The following is a 20,001-nucleotide window of genomic DNA, read 5'->3' as shown; positions in this document are numbered from 1 at the left end:
AGTGGAGGAAGAGATGGGTAGACAACATTGCAAAAATACAGTCAACAACATAAAGACCAATACGGCATCATCTGAAACTAGCAGTGCCACACCAGCAAGAACTGAATGTCCCAAAGCAGAAGAAGCAGAAGAAATAGACCTTAAAAATGACTTTAAGGAGATGATAGAAGCCTTTAACGAGAAAATGAAAACTATCCTTAAAGAATTCAAAGAAAAGACTAACAAAAAATTGGAAGAAATCAATAAAACTCTTTAAAAAAAGCCAAGGAAAAGCAATTAAACAGGTGAATGAAAAAGTACAAGATTTGAAAACTGAAATAGAGGCAATAAAGAAGACACAAACTGAGGGAAGGCTGGAAATGGAAAATCTGAGTAAACAAACAGGAACTACAGATGCAAGCATAACCAACAGAATGCAAGACATGGAAGAGAGAATCTCAGGTGTTGAAGATAAGGGAAATAGATTCATCAGTCAAAGAAAACACTAAAGCCAAAAAAGTCATAACACAAAACGTCCACGAAATTAGGGACACCATGAAAAGACCAAACCTAAGAATAATAGGGATAGAAGAAGGAGTATAGTACTATCTCAAAGGCACAGAAAATATATTCAACAAAATCATAGAAGAACACTTTCCTAACTTAAAGAAGGAAATTCCTAAGAAGGTACAAGAAGCTTACAGAACACCAAGTAGACTGGATCAAAAAAGAAAGATCCCTTGCCACATAATAATCAAACCACTAAACATACAAAATAAAGAAAAATATTAAGAGCTGCAAAGGAAAAAGGCCAACTAACATATAAAGGCAGACCCATCAGAATAACACTTGACTTCTCAATGGAGACTCTGAAAGCCAGAATGTCCTGGACAGATGTTATGCAGACACTAAGAGACCATGAACTATTATATCCAGTAATTATCTCAATCGCCATAGATGGAATAAACAAAATATTCCATAATAAAAACCAGATTTAAATAATACCTATCCACAAATCCAGCCCTATAGAAAGCACTAGAAGGAAAAATCCAACCTAAGGAAGTTCATACAACCATGAAATTACAGGCAATATTCCCACACCAAGAAATACCAAAGAAGAGAAACACAATGCTACCAACAAAAAAATAACAGGAATTAACAATTACTGGCCATTGATATCCATTAATATCAATGGTCTCAATTTGTTTATAAAAAGACATAGGCTAACAGAATAGATATGAAAACAGGATCCATCCTTCTGCTGCATACAGGAAACACACCTCAACTTTAAAGACAGACACTACCTCAAAGTAAAAGGCTGGGAAAAGACTTTCCAATCAAATGGACTTAAGAAGCAAACTTGTGTAGCTATCCTAATATTTAATAAAATAGACTTCAAACTAAAATCAATTGAAAGGGATCGGGAAGGACATTGCATACTTACCACAGGGAAAATTAACCAAGATGAAGTCTCAGTTCTGAAAACTTATGCCCCAAATACAAGGGTAAAAGAAACATTACTAAGGCTTAAATCGCACATCAAACCCCACACACTAGTAGTGAGAGATTTCAATACCCCACTTTTATCACTGGATAGATCTGTCAGACTGAAACTTAACAGAGAAATAAGAGACCTAACAGAACTTATGACTCAAATGGACTTAATAGATATCTATAGAACATTCCACCCAAACACAAAAGAATATACCTTCTTCCCAGCATCCCATGAAACCTTCTCTAAAATTGACCACATGCTTGGTCCCAAAGCAAACTCAACAGATAAAAAAAATTGGAATAACCTCCTGTATTTTATTGGATTTATTAAAAAATCACAAAATTTACAGAAAGCTTACAATCTCACAGAAACTGAACAATGCCCATTAGGTCAAGGAAGAATTAAAGGAAGAAATTAAAGATTTCCTAGAATTCAATGAAAATGAAAGTACAACATACTCAAACTTATGGGACACTATGAAAGCAGTGCTAAGAGGAAAATTTGTAGCACTAAATATCCACATAAAAAAGATGGAGAAATCTCACACTAGTGACTCAACAGCACACCTGAAAGCTCTAGAACAAAAGGAAGGAAACTCACCCAGGAGGAATGGATGTCAAGAAATAATCAAATTGACAGCTGAAATCAATGAAATAGGAATAAAGAGAACAATACAAAGAATCAATAAAACAAAGAGTTGTTGTTTTGAGAAAATCAACAAGATAGACAAGCCCTTATCCAAATTAACCAAAAGGCAGAGAGGGGGAGGGGAGAGACACAGAGAGAGAGAATCCAAATCAACAAAATCAGAAATGAAAAGGGGGACATAACAACAGACAATGAGGAGATCCAGAGAATCATCAGGTCATATTTCAAAAACATGTACGCCACAAAATTGGAAAATCTGAATGAAATGGACAATTTTCTGGATAGGTACCAAATACCAAAATTAAATCAAGACCAGATAAACTACTTAAACAGGTCAATAACCCCTAAGGAAATAGATACAGTCATTAAAAGTCTCTCAACCAAAAAAAGTCCAGGACCAGATGGTTTCAGCACAGAATTCTACCAGAATTTCAAAGAAGAGCTAATTCCAATACTCTTCAAATTGTTCTACACAATAGAAACAGAAGGAACATTGTCAAATTCTCTTTATGAGGCTACAGTTATCCTGATATTCAAACCACACAAAGATGCAACAAAGAAAGAAAATTACAGACCAATCTCCCCCATGAACATTGATGCAAAAAATATTCAACAAAATATTGGCAAACCAAATCCAAGAACACATCAAAAAATTATCCACCATTATCAAGTAGGCTTCATAACAGGGATGCAAGGATGGTTCAATACATAAAAATCTGTCAATGTATTACATCATATAAACAAAGTGACAGAAAAAAATGACATAATCATCTCATTAGAAGCTGAAAAAAACTTTGACAAAATCCAACACCCCTTCTAGATCAAGGTCCTAGAGAGATCAGAAATACAGGGAACATACCTAAACATAATAAAGGCAATTTACAGCAAGCTGACAGCCAACATCAAATTAAATGGAGAGAAACACAAAGCAATTCCACTAAAATCAGAAACAAGATAAGGCTGTCCACTCTCTTCATGTCTATTCAATATAGTACTTGAAGTTCTAGCTAGAGCAATAAGGCAATACAAGGAGAACAAAGGGAAAGAAATTAGAAAGGAAGAAAACTTTCACTATTTGCAGACCATATGATAGTGTATGTAAGTGACCCCAAAAATTCTATCAGGGAACTCCCACAACTGATAAATTTCTTCAGTAATGTGGCAAGATACAAGATTAACTAAAAAAAAAAAAAAATCAGTAGACCTACTATATACAAATGATAAAAGGGCTGAGAAAGAAATCAGAGAAACATCACCCTTTACAATAGCCACAAATAATATAAAATACCTTGGAGTAATTCTAACTAAGCAAGAGTTAACTAAGATCTGTATGAAAAGAACTTTAAGTCTCTGAAGAAAGAAATTGAAGGAGATAACAGAAAATGGAAAGATCTCCCATGCTCATGGATAGGTAGGATTAACATAGTAAAAATGGCAATCTTACCAAAAGCAATCTACAGATTCAATGCAATCCCCACCAAAATCTCAACGTAATTCATCACAGACCTGGAAAGAACAATACTCAACTTCATAAGAAAAAACAAAACACCCAGGATAGCTAAAATAATGTTGTACAATAAAGCAACGTGTGAAGGCATCACTTTCCCTGACTTCAAGCTCTACTATAGAGCTACAGTAATAAAAACAGCTTGGTACTGGCACAAAAACCAACATGTGGACCAATGGAGTCAAACTGAAGACCCTGACATTAATCTACACATGTATGAACACCTAATTTTTGACAAAGAAGCCAAAACTGTACCATGGAAAAAAGAAAGCATCTGGAACAAATGGTGCTGGCATAACTGGATGTCAACATGTTGAAGATTGCAATAGATCCATATCTGTCACCATGCACAAAACTTAAGTCCAAGTGGATCAAAGACCTCAACATAAATCCAGTAACTCTGAACCTGATAGAAGAGAAAATAGGAAGTAGTCTTGGCACAGGAGATCACTTCCTAAGTATAATACCAGTAGCACAGACACTGAGAGCAACAATTAATAAGTGGGACCTGTTGAAACTGAGAAGCTTTTGTAGGGCAAAGGACACAGTCAATAAGACAAAATGAATGGGAGAAATTATTCACCAACCCCACATCTGACAAAGGGCTGATCTTCAAAATATATAAAGAACTCAAAAAACTAGACATCAAAATACTTAACAGTCCAATTGAAAAATGGGCTACAGAGCTAAACAGAGAATTCTCAACAGAAGAATCTCAAAATAGCCAAAAAGACATTTAAGGAATTGCTCAACATCCTTAGTCATAAGGGAAATGAAAATTTTAGATACCATCTTACACCTGTCAGAGTGGCTAAGATAAAAAACACTGAAGACAGCTTATGGTGGAGAGGATGTGAAACAAGGGGAACACTCCTACACTATTGGTGGAAATACAAACTTGTACAGTCACTTTGGAAATCAGTATGGCAGTTTCTCAGAAAATTGGGAATCAATCTCCCTCAAGACCCAGCTATACCACTCGGGCATATTCCCAAGGAATGGTCAATCATACCACAAGGACACATGCTCAACTATGTTCATAGCAGCATTATTGTAATAGCCAGAACCTGGGAACAACCTAGATGCTTCTCAACTGAAGGATGGATAAAGAAAATGTGGTATACATACGTAATGGAGTACCACTCAGCAGAGAAAAACAATGGCATCATGAGGTTTGCAGACAAATGGATGGAACTAGAAATACCATCCTGAGTGAGGTAACCGAGACTCAGAGAAAAACATGGTATGTGCTCATTCATAAGTGGATACTAGATATAAAGCAAAGGATAATCAGACTGCAACCCACAGCTACAGTGAGGCTAGCTAGTAAGAAGGACCCTAAGAAGGACCCATGGGTTGCCCAGTGGTGGAGAAATGGATTAGATCTACATGAGCAAACTGGGGATGAAGGGGTAATGGGGGGCAAGGGATGGAGAGCTTAGGGGAGTGGGAGGTTTGAACTGGAATGGGAACAGAGTGGAGAGCAAGGAAAGAGATATCATGATAAATGAAGATACCATGGGAATAGGGAGAAACAGTGCTAGGGAGGTTCCTAGGAATCCACAAGGATGACTCCACCATAGACTATTGGCAATAGTTGAGAGGGTGCCTGAGCTGGTATACTCTGGTGATCGGATGGCTGAATACCCTAACTGTCATCATAGAACCCTCATCCAGTGACTAATGGAAGCAGATGCAGAGATCCACAGCCAGGCCCCAGGTTTAACTTCAGGAGTCCAATCAATGAGAAAGAAGAGGGATTCTATGAGCAAGAGATATTGAGACCATGACTGGAAAAAGTACAGAGACAACTAGCCAAACTAGTGGAAATGCAGGACCTGTGGACCAATAGCTGAGGAGCCCCCATGGTACTGGACTAAACTCTCTGGATAAGCGAGACAGTTGTTTAGCTTGAATTGTTTAGGGGGCCCCCATGCAGTGGAATTAGGACCTGTCCCTAGTGTATGAGCTGTCTTTTTGGACCCTAGTGCCTATGGTGAGATACTTTGCACTGTCTTGGTGCAGGGAGGAGGGGGTTGGACCTGCCTCATCTGAATATACCAGGCTCTGCTGACTCCCCAGGGGAGACCTTGTCTTGGAGGAGGTGCAAATGGTGGTGGGTTGTGGGGGGAAGCCTGGGGGTGGGTGGGAGGAGTGAGGACAGGAGAATCTGTGGTTGGTATATAAAATGAATAGAAAATCTCTCAATAAAAGAATTATTTAATAAAAAAATCACACTATAGGCCAAATAGGGGAAAAAACTTAGGTAAAGGAAGGGAAAATAGTGTCAATTCTGCAAGAGTCCTTTAGCCAGCAGCAATAACTATATAAACATGAGCAACTGTGTTGCATCTAACCTGACTGCAGTATTGTATATCAAATACAAGCTATTTTCTCCATCTGTGCACACTTCCTTCAGTGTGTGCCTTCAAATGAGCAGAAACAACATACATCTAGTTTCCCAAGGTTAAAAATAAATAAAATGTTTTCCCTTTCTGTTCTTGATCCAGCTGGGATCTCCTGCTCCCCTAAGCTTTCTTTCCCTCAAACCTTGCCCTTCATTACTCCCACTGTTGTCCAGGTTGTTCACGTAGATCCCATCCATTTCTCTGTCATTGGGCTATCCCTGTGTCTTTTCTAGGGTCCCGTTTTCTAGGTAGCCTCCCTGGAGTTGTGTAGCAGTCCAGTCATCTTTGTTTTACATCTAGTATCCTCCTATGAGTGAGTACATACCATGTTTGTCCTTCTGAGTCTGTGTTACCTCACTCAGGATGATTTTTTTCTAGCTCCATCCATTTGCCTGCAAACCTCATGATGTCATTGTTTTTCTCTGCTGAGTAGTATTCCATTGTTTATATGTACCATATTTTCTTTATCCATTCTTCAGTTGAAGGGCATCTAGGTTGTTTCCAGGTTCTGGCTATTACAAACAAAGCTGATATGAACATAGCTGAGCAAATGCCCTTGTGGTATGATTGAGCATTCCTTGGATATATGCCCAAGAGTGCTACATCTGGGTCTTGGGGGAGATGGATTCCCAATTTTCTAAGGAAGTGCCATATTGATTTCCAAAGTGGCTGTACAAGCTTGCATTCCCACCAGCAGTGGAGGAGAGTTCCCTTTGCTCCACATCCTCTCCAGCATAAGCTGTCTTCTGTGTTTTTGATCTTAGCCATTCTGACAGGTGTAAGGTGGTATCTCAGAGTCATTTTGATTTGCATTTCCTGGATAATTAGGGATGTAGAGCAATTCCTCAAGTGTCTTTCAGTCATTTGAACTTCCTCTGTTGAGAATTCTCTGTTTATTTCTAAGGGAGAACAAGGAATAACAGACCATGGTAAAAGATGACCACATGAGAACAGGAATAGGCAGAGTGCTGGAGAGGTCCCCAGAAATCCACAATGATACATCCTCTGTAGACTGCTGGCAATGGTCGAGAGAAAGCCTGATCTGACCTAGTCTGGTGATCAGATGGCCAAACACCCTAACTGTCGTGCTGGAACTCTCATCCAATAACTGATGGAAGTGGGTACAGAGATCCTCAGCCAGGCCCCAGATGGAGCTCCCGGTATCCAACTGTCGAGAAAGAGGAAGGACTGTAAGAGCGTGAATTGTTGAGACCAAGATTGGAGAGGCACAGGGACAAATAGCCAAACAAATGGGAGCACATGAATTATGAACCAAAGGCTGTGGAGCCCCCAGCTGGATCAGGCCCTCTGGATAAGTGAGACAATTGAATAGCTTGAACTGTTTTGAGAGGCATCCAGGCTGTGGGACCAGGACCTGTCCTTAGAGCATGAGCTGGCTGTTTGGAACCTTGGGCTTACACAGGGACACTTTGCTCAGCCTTGAAGGAGGGGACTGGAACTGTCTGTACAGAATCCATCAGGTTTAAATGAATCCCCAGGGGAGTCTTGGCCCTGGAGGAGATGGGAATGGAGGGGAGGGGCTGGGGGGAGGTGAGGGCAGGGACAGGAGGGGGAGGACAGGGGAACCCATGGCTGATGTGTAAAATTAAAACACAAATATAATAAAAAAAAGAAAAGAAAAAAAATAATGAATGATGACTGGCATCAGTGTTTAATCAATGACAAATCTCTAATGATCACATAAATCTAATTTATCTGTTTTATTGATGTTTTCAAAAGTTATCAGTAAATTCATCTACTGTATTTGGTTGAATTAATTTTTTATTTTCCTAGATTTACTTTTCATCTGTCTTTTCATGATCTGGAACTCCTCTCCATGAGGAATATCAACTAGCAATAAATAAAAACGTCTTTACCCTTAAAGTCCATGTTAAAATCCATTTCATTAACACAACATTTCAGTGTCCTTAAGTCATCATTTAGATTGACAATATTCTTTTAAACCTTTTATTTTATGAAAGCAATCTAACTGTGCACTGCAGATGTAGGTCAATTTGTAGAGAGCTTTCCCAGCATGAATAAGGTCTTAGGTTCAATCCCCAGCACCTCATCAAATGCAGGTGATTGTGAATACCTGTAATTCTGGTACTCAGGGAGTAGAGGTAAGAGGTTCAGCACTTCCAGGTCATCCTTGGTACATAGTGAGTTAGAGGCTAGCCTGGGCTACTTGAGACCTTGTCTCAATGTAAATGAACATCAAGTTAAGCAAGATGGCTCAACAGGTAAATATAATTGCTGTCAGGCCTGAGGACCTGAGTATGATTGTTGGGTATTTAGTTAGCTCTAATCTCATATTTGTGCCCTTTATTTTCCACAAACCTGACAACTAGACCTCCCATGGCAGCACAATGAACCTCACCTCCCCTTATCTTAGATCACAATGCTCCTGTCCACTTACCAGAAAATCCTGAGTCCAGTGTACATACTCACTGTAGGTCAGCTACAGGAACTCCTCCTGTTATGTCCACTGTACTCCAGGCTCTTCACATGAACCCATCTCTGCTTCCTCTGCAGGACTTATATAGTCTTCTGGGTTCTGCCCCTCCCTTTTCAGCGTGTGTTGGCCAATCATGAAGGAGCATGGATCTAGTTGCTTTTCAGAATCACCTGCATTTCCAAGAAGGGGAATAAAATGAACAGCTGTTTTTCATTCTATCAACACTTCGTTTCTTGGCAGAAAAAGCTGGATGGTCCTAAAATAACAATGTGGAACGGGGCTTGGAAAATGAAGGGAATACAGAGTTTACTAACTAGGCTAGACAGCAACCCTTGAAAGATAATTTTCCTGGTCTTTGACTCCACAAATGTAGCTTGAACTGAAGTCACACAACCCATTGTCTGGGGTCCTGTGCAGATATAGGTATTACGGAAAATTATTTGGAGCTAGTTTAATGTTATGTCCATTTAGCATCACAGCAGTAGGTTCTGACTAGGGTGAATGACCAGTATAGCCTTATGTTATTGTCCAGATATGGTACCAAGAACACAACACATTGTCTGTGGTCCTGTGCAGATGCCAAATTAGTTTCACCAAAGACACAACCCATTTGATCCCCTCTGAATACAACCTTATTTTTTCACAATTGTGGATTCATGTTCCTTAATTCTTGTTCTTCTCAACTCCCCTCTCAATGCAGGGTTTTGGCCTGGCTTGGGATTGACAGGTGTTACACATGCTGTCACAACCACTGTGAGTTTATGTGGAGCTGCCCTGCAGTGTCCAGAAGACACTGATTCCTTGTGATCATCCACCAGCTATGGCTCCTACAGTTCATTCACCCTTCCTTCCACAGCCATTCCTGTGCCTTTGGAAGTAGAAATACGTATATTCCATTTAGTTCTGGATATTTATCAGTGTCTTATTTTATACATCTTGGCCAGTTGTGAATATCCATAAAGATTATCATTTACTGCAAATATGATCTTCAATGGTAAGGGTCAAGCAATAGCCTAACCTATGGGTATAATGGAAAACCGTTAAATATTATGTCCATTTAGCATAACAATAGTAGTAGGTTCTCACTAGGGTGTATGACCCAGATAGCCTTAGGCTATTGTCCAGATATGGTACCAAATATGGGTTTCATATTGTGAAGTAATATTGAATCCAATCAGGAAGTAGTTTATTACTACCATGACATTCTTATCACTATAACATTGGTGGTTATATCTTATCTGGTCAGTCATTATTGTAGCTCACAGAGTTTACACCTGGATTTGATAAATGTTTTGTTTTCTCCTCTACTAGTGTGGCTAGAACCTTCCAGCACTATGAAAGATAACCACTAGGGATGAATCTTCTGGATCTGTATTAGTTTGATATCTCCATGTTCTATAACTCAGGAAAGTGGTGTTTTCACTAACACAATCCCAGCATCAAGTTCTGGAGGGTAACCAGGGGCACTGACAATGGCCTGTAATGACTATGGCCATCACTGGCCAACAAGTCCAAAAAAGCTAAGTAATTCCTGGGTCTGGACTTTTTATTGTTACCCTGTAGTGTCTAGCAGAGACATTGTTGTTCCAGTAGAGGGCAACTCCATCTTCTCTTTTATATGTGTATAGATATATTTTAAGAAACAGCTACATTAGTAGGGTTACATATGACATTTTGAACATCCTTTAGTGTTAGTTACCCCTCCTACTTTCTACCTCCTCCCCTATTCTCACCTTTCAACTCCATTTAACCCTTCTTTCTCAACAATTCCCTTTTAAATCCCATCTTCCTTCTCTTGCAAGTCTCACTCCATGGCACCCTAGTAACTTCCAACCCTTGGTGGGTATTCCAAATGGAACACACATATCTGAAGGGTTGAAGATCTACATATGAGAGGGATTAAATGATGTTTATCTTTCTGAGCCTCTGTTAATTCACTCAGAATGATTGAATCCATCTCCATCCAATCCCCCATAAATTTCATAGTTCCCATTTTGCTTAACCGATGACTAATACTCCATTCTGTAAAGCTGCACATTTTCCTCATCCATTCATCAGTTGATGGGCATCTAGACTGTTTCCATTTCTTGGCCATTGTGGATAGAGCAGGAATAACGGAGGAGCAAGTAGCTCAGAACAAAGGCATTTGGGGATATTCCCAGGGTAGGACAGCTGGATCATGTAGGAAATCTGTGTTCCCTTTCTGTGAAGCTTCCATACAAGTTACCTTAGTAACTGCCCCAGTTGGCCCTCCCACCATCAGGGACTGAGTGTTCTCCTCTCCCCACATCCACAGCAGCATTTGCTTCTATTTGTATTTTTGTTTTGAGCCACTTTGACTGGGGTGAGGCCAAATTTCAAAGTAGCTTTGACTTGTGTTTCCCTGATGGATAAGAATGTTGGACATTAAAAAAATACTTCTCAGCCATCTGCATGTCATCTTTTGAGAACTTTCTGTTTAGTTTATGCTCCATTTTTAGATTGGGTTACTTGTTTTCTTAATGTTTAATATTTCTTTACAGATTCCAAATACTAATCCCCTGTCCAGTACAGAGCTGATAAAGATTTTTCCCATTCTGTCAGCTGCCTCTTCTTTCAAGGGATGGTGTCTTTTAAAAATATTTTGAGACAGACTCTTTCTTTCTATACCACATAGGTCTAGTACCTCTGTAGGACTATGTAGTTCATACAGGCTTTGAGCACCTGGTAATTCTCCTGCCCCAGTTCTTCTGACTGCTGATATTACAGCTGTGAACCCCTGTTCCTGCCTGGCTCAGAAACCTCCTTCTTGATCTTGTGAGTCAGTCTACAGCTTACTGGCATTGTGTGTACATTAAACAGCCCTCTGTGGATGGAGATTGGGAAAGCATAAAGTTCCCAACCTCACCAATTTCAATTTCTTTGAGTTCCCATGAGAAACAACACATAACTCACCTACAGCAGCTGTTTTTAAGAACTCCAGTTTATCCTAAGCAACTCTGCTGGGTGAACACTGAGTAGATCCTGGTCACAAGTGGCAGAGATTGGCCAACCCCAGTGAAGACACCTGCCATGGTCAATGTCATCATCTGAGCCACTGGAGCTCTTTTCCAGGGTTGTAATTTAGTTAGGTGTTGATGATGTTGTTGTTTTTCCCTCAGGCTTGATCAGGTCCTGAAGCACTGTCTGCTCACAGTTCTTCCTTCCTTCCTTCCTTCCTTCCTTCCTTCCTTCCTTCCTTCCTTCCTTCCTTCTTTCCTTCCTCCCTCCCTCCTCTCTCTCTCTTTCTTATTTATTAAGATATTTTCTATTCATTTTACATACCAACCACAGATTTCCTTGTCCTTTCTCCTCCTGCCCCAGTGTTCTCCCTCAACCCACTACCCGTTCGCACCTCCTCCAAGGTAAGGTCTCCCATGGGGAGTCAGCAGAGCCTGGTACATTCAGTTGAGGCAGGTCCAAGCCCCTCCTCCCTGAACCAAGGTTGCACAGACACCATAGACTACTGGCAATAGTTGAGAGGATGCCTGAACCTGCCCACTGTGGTGATCCGATGGCTGAACACCCTAACTGTCATGATAGAGCTCTCATCCGGTAACTGATGGAAGCAGATGCGGAGATCCACAGCCAGGTCCTAGGCCAAGCTCCAGGAGCCTTCTTACAGTTCTTAGAGAAAAGCAAGAGCTGTTCTGACCTTGGAAGGAATGCAGGACTCCCAGTGAACTCTTTGCCAAAATAACAAGGATAGCTGCATTTCCAGTCATTGCCGGGAATGCGAAACTGCAACTCCTTCTCTATGCTGCTTGCTGGTCAGAAACGGTGCCCACAGGGAATGTGGGAAGAAGTGGAAGCCACAGAGGGGAAGCTGTGGTTGAGTCTCCCTGCTCCATGTGGACCCTTCTCTCTTCCTTCTCCCTGTCTGTCCCTTGCTCCCCAACACACCGTCCTTCAGCCCACCACAGTACACTCACCACCATGTTTTTTTATTTTTCAACACGTTCTTATGCAGCCAGGCTGGCCTTGTATTGCATTGCAACAGTTGATGAGCTTGAATTTCTGTTTGTTTCAACTCTAGCTCCCCAGGGCTGCCATCACTGGTGTGATTTGGTAATGAGGGATAAATCCAGGGCTTTCTGAACTCTACCAACTGAACTACATCCACAGTTTTACCCTTTGTTTCTTTTCTAAAAATTTAAAAATGAATAGAACTATTTATTCATTTATTTGAGATGGCACCTCACTATGTCACCCTGGCTATCGTGGAACTCACTATGTAGACCAGGCAGACCTCTAACTCATGGAGATCTGCTGGATCTTGAACTCTGAGGGGTGGACTACAGGCATGTGCTACTACCATAGGACCACTTATCTCTAAAAGTGAAATATTGAGTGTTGGCGTGTTGGCCTAGTGGTAAAGCACTTGCGATGCTAACATGAGGACTTCACTTAGCACTGAAACTCTCAGAAAAGCCACGTGTGGTGAGGTGGGGTCACTGTGCCATCTTCTGCCCATCAGTGATTACTAGGATCAATAAGAGACCCAATCTTCAAAAAAGTAAGTTGGAGAGTGACAGAGAAAGACACCGTACATTGATCCCCAGCCTACACATGTACATGCATGGTTGAGTGCAAACGTATGTACACATACACACTCACACACACACACACACACACACACACACACACACACACACAATTATATACCACACACACAAATCAAATTTGAATTTCTAAAAGTTCTAAAAACTTGTTGTACAATGAATTATAAAGTAAAAAGCCATTTTTAATCAATGACATGAGCAGCAAATGATTTCCATCTTCTGAGTCTGATTTGAGCCTTGCCTAACTGATGGAAAATGAGGCATAAACTCTTTACTCTCATTTTACTGCTTGCTACAGATATCAGTGACTTGAAATGACCTTATTTGTAGGATGAATTCAGTGTTGCATGTTTATCAGTAAGAGCTAGAAACAGAACCAATGACAACATCTGTAGGACTGTAGTGTTCTCAAAAGAGAGCTAACTGCCTTACATTTGCTTAGCAGTTATATTTCTGAAAGGCTTACCTGTTTGGTTGCCTCATTAGACTTCTTGGGAGGTTTAAATGTCATCAGTTGATTACAAAATGGCATCTGGCCTCAGGACACATAAAAGTGTCATTAGCTGTTTGACACTGTGTAGTAGGAATCTTAAAAGTTCTTATTAATAAAATCAAACCTGAGGCCAGTTATTGAGGTGAATGCTGAAAGATCAGAGAGGCAGAACAAGCCACAGCTACCTCACCTTGCTCAGGTGATCCTGTTTCCTCAGGCTGGAAGCTTCTGAGTCCTCCTCCACATGAATCTCAGCTGAACTGTGCTGCTCCAAAGCCTGACTGCTTATCCAGCCAAATGCTTAACGAACTTAGTTCCTGGTCCTCACGCCTTATATACCTTTCTGCTTTCTGCTATCACTCCCTGGGATTAAAGGTTGGATTTCTGGAATTAAAGGCGTGTGTCTCCATGCTGGCTGTATCCTTGAACTCACACAGATTCACCTAGCTCTGCCTCCCAAGTTCTGGGATTAAAGGCGTGCACCACCACTGCCCAGCTTCTGCAATGGCTTGCTCTGACCCATTTTCTAGCCACCATTTCTGGCTCTGTTCTAGTGGCTGTCTGTTCTCTGACCCCAGATAAATTTATTAGGGTGCACAATATTGTGGGGAACACAATACCACCACATTTCCCCTTTTTTTTGTCTAAAATTTAAAAAAGGTTATAACTAATACAAGAAAAATCATATCCAGTAAGTGTATACAATATACACAGTCAAGATTACATTAATGATGTCTAGTCCATTAACATTTGACAGATTCAGATGAAAAACTCCATTAATATATAACAATGTCCAGTCCAGTAACATTTGATAAACTCAGACAAGAAATTTTCATTACTTATCCTATTTAAAACAAGTAGTTCATTTTAAAATGTAGATCCAATAATTGACCTTTTTATCTGATCATATCCAAATTCTCTCTTTTTTCTTTTCATAACAGCTTCAGTAATCTACCTTTTGTTATTTTTATATTTTTCCCTTTTTCTTTTTAGTGTAGATTCAATGATCTACCCATTTATCCTATTATTTCTTTATCTTTTTTCTCAGGGTAGATTCAGTGATCTACCTCATATCTATAGTCTCCTTTTTCTTTTTTAAACAAAAACTCTATTTTGGGGTTAATTGTCAAGTCCTGTATCATTTGTCCCACCACTGCATAATGAGAAAGTGCAGGGCTTGTTTCAAGTCCTTGTTCAAGTAGTTGTCAGGCTGTATCATCTCAGCTAGCCATCTCAAAATTGTCCTGAGCAGTTTGTAGTCCAAAGTCAAATTTTCAGTGGTATTAATCAGCTTAATGGCTTTACCATAGTCCATGTGGAATCATCGTTGTGGGATCCTGTAACCTTTTTAAAGATTTCAAAGTCACTGTTAGGCATGGTCATGGTTCCCTGTAGATTTTTTTTTTTTTTTTCTTTTAGTGCCTCCTCTCTGGTTTCGAGTAATCAGCCTGATAAATGTCTGTCTCTTGGAACCATGAACGTTCTTCCCTGGAAAAGAAAATCTTCACAGCAATTTCTCCCCACCATTTGTATTGCCAAACTTTTTCAAACTGACCTTTGCTGATGCTTTCTTGTAACACAATGGTCCTAGCAATTCTTCTCTGAACAAGCAATAGTAAACCATTCATCCCAGGCAGCAGCATCACTGCAGTCACCAACACAATGAGAAGCAGACAGCAAATTGGAGCAGCAGTCACTGTCTCCATGGTCCCACTGCCACCATTTGTGTCTGGGGCTGGGCTGAAGCTTCTCCTTAGCAAGCCTCCTAGGCCATCAGCCTCAACTCGGGATCCTCCTGCCTCTGCCTTTTTTAGTAAATCCTACCAGCATGTGCCACCACAACCGGCCGAGTGTAGCTCGGGCCTGAGCTAGGGCCCACAAGGCCACAGGCAAGAGACTTTTTCATGAATTCGTACCATGAACGTTGGGCGCCAGATGTAGAAATGGTTAGAAGTTCTTATTAATAAAATCAAACCCAAGGCCAGTTATTGGGGTGAATGTTGGAAGATCAGAGACACAGAACAAGCCACAGCTACCTCACCTTGCCAGTTCCTCAGCTGGTCTTGTTTCCTCAGACTAGAAGCCTCTGAGTCCTCATCCAAATGAATCTCTGCTGAACTGTGCTGCTCCAAAGCCTAAAAGCTTAACCAGCCAAATTCTTAACTTTGAGTTCTATATTAAATAAATATGAAAAGAGTGGACAGCCTTGTTTCTGATTTTAGTGGAATTGCTTTGAGTGTCTCTCCATTTAGTTTGATGTTGGCTGCCAGCTTGCTATATATTGCCTTTATTATGTATCCCTGATCTTTCCAAGACCTTTATCATGAAGGGGTGTTGGATTTTGTCAAAGGCTTTTTCAGGATCTAATGAGATGATGATTTTTTTTTTCTCTTTCAGTTTGTTTATATGGTGGATTACATGGGCAGATTTCTGTATATTGAACCATCTCTGCATCTCTGGGATGAAGGCTACTTGATCAGGGAGGATGATTTTTTTTATGTGTTCTTAGATTCAGTTTGCCAGTATTTTTTATTAAATGTTTATTTATTAATTTTTTTTCCATTTTACATACCAACCCCAGTTCCCCCTCTCTCCCTTTCTCCCACCTCCTCACCTCCATCCTACTCTGCCCCCATCCACTCTTCAGAGTGGGTAAGGCCTCCCATGGTAGTCAACAAAGTCTGGCATACCAAGTTGAAGGAGAGCCTAGCCCCTCCCCATTTTATCAAGGCTGAGCAAGGTATCCCACCATGGGAATGGGCTCCAAAAGCCAGTTCATGCATCTGGGATAAGTCCTGGTCCTGCTGCCAGGGATCCCACAAACATATCGAGCCACATAGCTGTCACCCACATTCAGCGGGCCTAGTTCAGTCCCATGTAGGTTCCTGAGCTGTCAATCTAGAGTCAGTGAGCTCCAACTAGCACTGGTCAGCTGTCTCTGTGGGTTTCCCCATCATGTTCTTAACCCCCTCTTCTTTTTTTTCTTTTGAATGTCAAATGCCATTTATTGAAGGAGGGAGGAGGTCTTAAATACAGGCTTACAGCACAATGGGGGGACCCCGGATGGCAGAAGTTCACTTCTGATGTTTTTTTTTGAGCTGAGGATCGAACCCCGGACCTTGCACTTGCTAGGCAAGTGCTCTACCATTGAGCTAACCCCCCCTCCTGCTCCTGATGTTTTACAATCTTGCATCTAAGCAGTTAATGCCCAATATGCTGGACACACAGACAAGGAGCTTCCCTTAAGCATTCAGGAGGGTGGAATCTCACAGGGAATTAGCATAGGGAGGATATCAAGGTCAAGGTCAGCAAGCAAGACAACAGTTACCCAAAACGGGGGCCGGGACCCTACAGGTCCCCCCCACTTTTACTAAAAAATGAGGTTCTGACTTAGGTTGCATGGGATGTCAGCAGGTTACCTTACCCGTCATGGAGACACCTGTCCAGGCCACACAGGTATTCTGTCTTAGGTTGGTGAATGCCCCCCAGATATTACCCATCTCTGAATACTCATTATCATACAGGCTCAATTGTGTGAGAGCTGCAGAGTTAACTGTTGCCAAAGATCTCTAAGTGGTGTTGTGCTTGCAATCTGTGTGTTCAACACAAAAAAGACCAACAGAAGTCTTAATCCACCCATAGCCGGTAGGTTAAAGGCAGCAGAGCCATTCCCTTCCTTAATGAGTCTTACTGCAAATTGGAGACCTTGTAAGATGGTATCCTGAGAGCAAGTGGAACTTGAGTTTGTAAATTTATAGCTTTCAAGACCAATTGAAATGTATATAACTATTGATTTAAATTTGTCATGCCCAACAGAATGAAAGATTAATTAATTGTGGTAGCTACTTTTGCTGCCAGGGTCTCCACTGTGCTAGCTGTAGTAACCAATTATGAAATGGCAATCCCCAAAACAGTAGTAGCAGTGGTCATCACTGTTATAACAGCAACAATGGCAGCAGCGATGTCAAATTCTCTTCTGGAGCATGTGGGTAGCCATTGGCATGGACACAACTCCAGGAACACGAACCAACGAGGCCCATTATTCTTGATCCCAGCATGATTTAATCTGGCAGCTCTGCAAAAGAACACCTAAGAACCATAAAGGAAAAACAGGCAGCTCACAAGGAACAGAACTAATGGTCTCATAATGACTACATTCAGACTCACAAATTTTAAGGTATCTTCAAAGGGGGCTAGATGAATTTGAGGAGGCCAAAAAATGTTGCACAGAGCCACTCCTGAGAAGTAAGTACTACTCCAGCTTGAATAGGGTTATGAGAATGAAAATGCTTAGCTGGCAGGCTACTGTGAATAAATGGAGGTCAGTGACCTTCAATGTTGTCCTTAATCTCCTAGGTATCTGGGTGACACAATCTCAAACATACTTGAAAGAGCAGTTGCCATACATTATCTTCTGGAGAATCCAACCACATGGCTGCAGTTCCTAGGCTTATGTGAATGCTTGCCAAAGCTGGCCATATTGGGCTTTCAATCCCCATTGGCATTGGAAGGGGAGAGTTTTTCACGAAGGCCCAATAGGTCTCTGCCATGTTGGGCTTCAGCTGCAGCCACAGGGTGCCCTCAGTGCTCAGAAACCCAATGAGGAATTTTATTGTACTGAGGAAAGACATAAAGTTTGCCAGTATTTTATTGAGTATTTTTGCATCAATGTTCATGAGGAAGATTGGTCTGTAATTCTCTTTCTTTGTTACATCTTTGTGTGGTTTGAGTATCAGGGTAACTGTAGCCTCATAAAAAGCATTTGACAATGTTTCTTCTGTTTTATTGTGTGGAACAATTTGAGGAGTATTGGTATTAGCTCTTCTTTGAAATTCTGGTAGAGTTCTGTGCTACCACCATCTGGCCCTGGGCTTTTTTGTTTGTTTATTTGAGAGACTATAATGACTGTCTCTACTTCCTTAGGGGTTATAGGTCTATTTCATTGTTTATCTGGTCTTGATTTAATTTTGGTATGTAGTACTTATGCAGAAAATTGTCCATTTCTTTTAGATTTTCTAATTTTGTGCAGTACAGTTTTTTTGAAGTATGACCTAATGATTCTCTGGATTTCCTCAGTGTCTGTTATTATGTCCCCCTTTTCATTTCTGATTTTGTTAATTAGATGTTCTCTCTCTGCCTTTCAGTTAGTTACAATAAGGGTTTGTCTATCTTATTGATTTTCTCAAAGAACCAACTCTTGGTTTTATTGATTCTTTGTATTGTTCTTTGTTTCTGTTTCATTGATTTCAGCCCTCAATTTGATTATTTCCTGTCATCTACGTTTTTTTCTATAGAGCTTCAGGTGTGCGGGTAAGTTGTTAGTGTGAGGTTTCTCCAAATTCTTTATGTAGGCACTTAGTGCTGTGACCTGCTTTCATAGTGTCCTATAATTTTGTGTGTGCGGTGTATTCATTTTCACTGAATTCTACAAAGTTTAAATTTTTCTCTTTATTTCTCCATGACCCAATGGTGATTCAGTTGAACATTGTTCTGTTTTCATGAGATTGTACGTCTTGGGTAGCCATTCCAGCTTTGACCTGGAAGTTCCTACCCCCATCAAGGCTTTGGTAATGGTCACACCTACAAGGCAGTGCTGAGAAAGGATGCTCAAGACTCGAGTTCTGGATGCACATGCTCTCTTGGTTCCTGGACCCTGGTGCTGGAGGTAGACTGAGCAGAGTTTTCCAGAGAACACCGCCAGATTGCTCCACAACTTTCCCAGACCCTGTTACCTATCCCTTCACATGCAAGTTACCCCACAAAATAAACCTCCCTTTTAACTATGTGGGGTGGCCTTAATAATTCCACCAATAATTGTAGGCTTTCTTCATTTTGTGTTGTTGAATTCTAACTTTAAGCCATGGTGATCTCATAAGATACAAGGGGTTATCGCAATTATTTTTTGTATCTGTTGAGGTTTGCTTTGTGACTGAGTAAGTGGTCAGTTTTAGAGAAGGTTCCATGAGGTGCTGAGAAGAAGGTATATTCTTTTATGTTTGGGTGAAATGTTCTCTAGATGTCTGTTAAGTCCATTTGAGTCATAACATCTGTTAGTTCCCATATTTCTCTGTAAGATTCTTTCTGGCAGACCTGTCCACCATTTGTGAGTGGGGTGTTGAAGTCTCCCACTATGAGTGTGTAGAGTTTGATGTGTGATTTAATCTTTAGTAATGTTTCTTTTTACAAATGTGACTAACCCATGTATTTGGGGCATAAATGTTCAGAATTGAGACTTCATCTTGATGGATTTTTCCTGTGGCGAATATAAAACGTCCTTCTCAATCTCTTTTGATTAATTTTAGTTTGAAGTCTATTTTGTAAGATATTAAGATAGCTACACCAGCTTTTTTCTGAGCTCCATTTGATTGGGAAATTTTTTTCCCAACCCTTTACTCTAAAGTAATGTCTGTCTTTGAAGTTGAAGTGTGTTTTT

This window comes from Onychomys torridus, chromosome 13, assembly GCF_903995425.1.
Source record: "Onychomys torridus chromosome 13, mOncTor1.1, whole genome shotgun sequence".
In the NCBI taxonomy this organism is placed as follows: Eukaryota; Metazoa; Chordata; class Mammalia; order Rodentia; family Cricetidae; genus Onychomys; species Onychomys torridus.
The sequence above is the reverse complement of the archived record's forward strand: the minus strand, read 5'-3'. Positions refer to the sequence as shown.